The following is a 5,702-nucleotide window of genomic DNA, read 5'->3' on the forward strand; positions in this document are numbered from 1 at the left end:
GCCTCCAAAAACAGAAACGGGGCAGACCTTCACATATCTCTTCGGCTAAGTTAAACGCTGTGGCGGACGTTGCTTTGGGGAGACAAGCTACTATCGAAAGGGCACTTAGAGCTATCGAGCCCATGCACTGTGGTGAATCATGATCTGGCTCTCCTTCAATTGCAGGGGACTAGCCAACCCCAAAAAACGACTGGCTCTGAAAAGACTTCTTCATGTATCAAGATGTGATATTATCTTTCTGCAAGAAACTCTATGCACAGCTGAGATGGCGGTGAATTGCCTGCAAGGTATTCTTCCGGGGTGGTCTCTGCATGGATTGGACGCATGTGGGCGCTCCGGTGGCTTACTCATCGGTATCAATCCAAGAAAGTGTAAGTCAATCTCCACCTGGGGGGGCAAAGGGTTCCATGGAATGGATATCTTGGTTGGGGATCTGGGCTTCCCGATAAGATTTATTAACATATATGGTCCCAACCAGCATCGTCTCTCTTTCTGGCAAGACTTTCTATCTGGTAACCATATAACTCAGCATACTGTGATTGGAGGGGATTTCAACTTCTCTCTGGGAGTTGGTGAATCTTGGGATCATAATGCCCAGTGGGATTCCATTGCGGATCAAATGAATTTACTGCTGGACTCTCATCATCTGGTGGACATCCCCATGAATAAGAAACTTCCTACTTGGCACAATCAACGCACAGGGGAGGCTGCACTGGGAAGGCGATTAGATAGATTCATGATGCACCAGGATCTAATACAGATTTGCCCACTATACAGACAATGGGTTGGCATAGGGGGTCTATCTGATCATCTTCCAATTTTTTTACAGATTAGTGATAAAAAGCCCAAGCCGAGATCCCCATTCAAATTCTTTGCTGGCTTTCTCAAGGATCCGGATTATAATAATATGGTCACGAACTTCTGGGTTTCTCAGCCCCCTCTGCGGGCTCAACGCAAGGCCTATGATTTCTGTGTTAGGCTTAATAAACTCAAAGTTCTTACTGAAGACTGGGCGACAGCCAAGAGGAAAAGAGATGAACAGATCTTGACGGATACTGAAACTTAGATAGCCTCATTAACTGATGATAAAGGATCTAGTTACCTCACAGATGAATCCAAAGCCTTGCTCAACCGTCTGTATGGACAAAAAGCAAAAATCCTACTTGAAAAGGAGGAGCAATGGAGGCTTAAAAGTAGAGCCATTTGGCTCAAAGCGGGGGACAGCAACACTAAATACTTTCACAACTTAGCCAACGGCAGGAAGGCTTCGAACACCATTTGGAGACTTCCTCGAGAGCCAGATGGATGGGCTACCACTCACCAGCAATTGGCTAGTCTTGGGGTGTCCCATTTCAAGGGTCTCTTTACAGCTCCACCAGAAATCAATCTTCCTGATATTATTAGAACTGCTGAAAAACTCCCTCGGTTTGTTGGCCAGGAGGACCTGGAAGACCTTACAGCTCCTGTCACATCTCTGGAGCTTGAGAATACTCTAAAATGGTTCAAGAAAGAGAAGATTCCGGGACCTGATGGATGGCCGGTGGAATTCTATCTGGCGTTTTATGAACAGATGGGTGAGGATCTTTTAGCTGTTGTTGAGGAAAGCCGACTCTCGGGGCACATTCATCCCCCTATGAATCAGACCTATATTGCCTTGATCCCCAAAGCAGATGAACCCTCTTCTTTCAATGATTTCCGGCCCATCTCCCTCTGCAATTGCCTTTATAAAATCATTGCCAAGATAATTGCCAATCGTATTAAGCCGATTCTCTCATCCCATATATCTGCTGAACAATTTTCTTTCCTTCGAAATCGCCATATTTATGAGGCTATTGGTACTGCCCAGGAAACCCTTCATTCCATCAAGCTGAAGAACCTGAAAGGTGTATCTTTAAAAATTGATCTTACTAAGGCTTTCGACAAGGTGAATTGGCTTTATCTTAAGATGACACTTATACACTTGGGCTTCCCCCTGCCTTTCATTAACTGGATCATGGGATGTGTAACATCAGTCTCGTTTGCCATTCTCATTAACGGAGCAGCTTCAGATCGATTTTACATTAACAGGGGCATCAGGCAAGGATGCCCTCTCTCTCCACTACTCTTTCTCATTGTAATGGAAGGGTTGAGCAGGCTTATCGCGGATGCCAAAAGGAATGGGGAAATAAGCGACCTCAAAATTACCGATCAGCTCTCCATCACACATCTATTGTTCGTGGATGATATTCTCATATTCCTCAATGGCAGCGTTAGAGATAGCACGGCCCTTAACCGGATCCTTCAACTCTTTTGCAAAGCCACGGGTATGGAAATAAACAGGGATAAATCTACTAGATATGTGACGAGATGCACTCAACAAGAATCTCTATTGGCTGTTCAGTTCTTTCCCTTCCAGGAAATCAATCTTCTCGACGGTATCAAATACTTGGGATTCAGATTAAGGCCGGATGGATACAAATCTGGACACTGGGGGTGGCTCATCAACAAAATAGAAAAGAGGATAACTTGTTGGCACCATCGCCTACTATCAAAAGCGGGCAGATTACAGCTGATCAAATCTGTTCTCGAAGCCACTCCGGTATATTGGATGTCCCTTACCTGGGTTCCGAAAGGCATTTTACAGAAAATTCAACAGATTTGTAGCAGGTTCCTATGGAATGGGAACAAAAAGGGTAAGATTTTTGCTTGGACAAAATGGTCCCTGGTATCCATGCCCAAGCCCTGGGGAGGATGGGGACTTAAATCCCTTCCCGATTTTGCACTCGCCCTCACAGCAAAGCAGGGATGGTCTCTTCTCAAGATGGATAGCTTATGGGCAGAAGTCATACACAAAAAATACATTTGGCCCTCAAACATCCTTGACTGGATTCGTAGACCTTCTTGGCAACTTCAAGGTGTGTCGGCCATCTGGAAAGCCACCCTAAAAGCTCTGCCCCTCATCAAGGAAAACCTGCTCTGGAAGATTGGAAATGGTACCCAGGTTCGCATTGGGTTGGACCCATGGCCTGGGTCTGGTAACGCTCATCTCCTTCCGGCAGACATGATCCAACATCTTAATTATAAGGGTATCAAATTCTTAGATCGGGTCGGTGACCCCATCCGATCTACTATCTTCTCTCAAGCTTGGAGATCGGACCATCAGTGGCAATTAACAGATGAGTGGGCGGAATTATGGCAGCGATACCTTCAGGCACTCACCGAATCTCATATTAAGTTACATGAGCATGATGATGAACTTATATGGGCACCTGCAAAATCAGGTTCATATTCTCCAAAGTCGGGATACTTAAAACTCATCGAGGACAAGAAGCCTGAATTGATAAAAAGTTGGTGGTCGAATATATGGCAGCTACAAGCTCAGCCCAGAGCCAGGCTCTTAATGTGGAACATACTGGCGAATAAATTACCAACGGGGGAAAATCTAAAAAGGCGATCATTCGCTGGTCCTACCTGGTGTGTCCTTTGCAACAAGGCGGAGGAATCTACTTACCATTTATTTCTCTCTTGCGAAATCACCAGGGAAATCTGGCAGCAGGTCAAACAAATTCTTAACATCACAGCCGACTGGCACGCAGATGACATTTCTTCGGCCTGGGATCTCTGGTGGTCGGCTGTGTCCTCGGAGAAAGCAAGAAATCTGCCTTTGGTTGTGGCCATGTATATCTGGTACAAGCGCAATGATATAATCTTTGCGGCAGGCAGGGAGAACTGGCAGCACCTTCCGCCATCCATTTGTGCGGCCTACACTGAAATCCCTTTTGACATTAAAGCAAATACCCCCAGGCAGATCACCTCCGAAATTATAAACAGGGACATGCCGTGGGCATATTTTGATGGTGCCGCATCTGCACAAGGGTGTGGTGGGGGTATCCTTTTCCACATTACAGAAACTCATTATTTTCATCTGAGACTGGGTCTTGGTCTGGGGACCAACAATCATGCCGAACTCATCACATTGAGACATCTTCTCTATTTCGCTCTTTCTAAAAATTGCAGACAAATTCAAATTTTTGGTGATTCTAAGATTGTAATTGATTGGGCAAACAATTATTCCTATTGTCACACATACTCTTTGAGACATATCTTGGAAGAAATTGTTTTTTTCAAAACACTTTTTGACCAGATCACTGTTTCACATATCTACAGGGAAAGAAATACAACTGCTGACCGGCTCTCGAAAGAAGCGGCGGCTCGGCCTCTAGGCGACTGGATGATCGAGGAATACAGTCCAGAAGGGATGCACGTCTTCTACCATCGACCATACATAGATGGACTGTTACAGGGGGGAATCCTCCCCAACTGAAATTTTGGAATTTTGATTTTTCTAGCTTATGTTCTGTATATAATGGACTGACTCTTATCAGACATATTATGTAAATCTCGAACAGAGGCCAAACCTCTTTTACTTTTTTCATATTTCAGCACAACATGTATATCTGAAAATTTTTTGTTAAATGGATACAGCCCCATCGTATCCATAGCGACATATATGGGACAGATCTTATGGAACTTCTGAACGGTGGTAATACCACTTTTTTAGCATATGCCTTCGGCATCTACAGCATGTAATCTCTATTATACCTCTTAATAGAAATTATGAACTCTATTTTCCCCGGAAAAAAAAAATTTATAAAAAATTACTTTTAATTATAAATTGGTTTTATAAATAGAGAAAAAAGTTTTATTTTAATTACTTTGTGATTAAAAATTAAATAATGATGAATACTTATCTATGTTCAAGAGTTAAGCCTCCAGGGTTAGTTTGGTTGGTCAAGTCTCTATTAGTAAATCACCCCTACTATTGAGAGATCATGGGTTTAATTTTCTTGATACAGGTTCAATTTTCTCGATACTCTTAGGGTTAGACTGGTTAAGATAACAAGAAGTGATCATTTTGGGTAGATTTACCTAGTATAAATATTCATCTTCAAGATCATTAACCACATGGAGTTTTAGCACCAATGCTTATACCTTAATGCTTCCCTCATCACATTAGGAGATAATTATTTAAGGGTATAATGGATGTGATGGGGAATAATGCGGGTTTAATTGGCAACTAAGTGTTTGGAATATCAAAACACTTCTCTATAAATTAAGGTCCCCAACGCATGTTGAGTGTTTGAAAAGGCATTACTCCTAGTTGGTTCTTAGAGCATAATATGCGTTGTTCAACTCTGGATAAAATTATTTGTAATTTTATATAAAGCTCAAGATTATCATTTGAGAATGGAGAACATTCTAAATATGTATGCATTAGTTTAAGGTCTACTTAGAAGCTTTAGAATTCCTTGGTGGAAATTTGGGTGCTTGTACTACCCTAGTCTTGATCATCACTCTAATATTGTGCATGTACATGATGAATAACCAAAACCAATATATTTAATTTATAAACAAATATCGAATGATAATAAAATAAACCATTGGTTTTAGAAGAGGATAAAAGACATAAAGGATATGACTCTACAAGAGGGGGAAAATAAGGAAGCTTAAGGCTAAGGAAATGCCATAATAAGTGATTTAACCTAAAGTATTTGTAACCTCAATTATTTCGCTTGATTAATAGCTAATTGTCATTTAATTGAACGTGAGGGGTTATCACATAAAGGCATTACACATGTATTTCTAAGGTTACATTGATCCTTCATGCCATGCAACTGAAAGATTTACATTTTACCATGCAAAGAAAAAAAAAAACCATTGTT

This window comes from Pinus tabuliformis, chromosome 8 (assembly GCF_031772625.1).
Source record: "Pinus tabuliformis cultivar Carrire ecotype Pingquan chromosome 8, CPIR1, whole genome shotgun sequence".
Lineage (NCBI taxonomy): Eukaryota > Viridiplantae > Streptophyta > Pinopsida > Pinales > Pinaceae > Pinus > Pinus tabuliformis.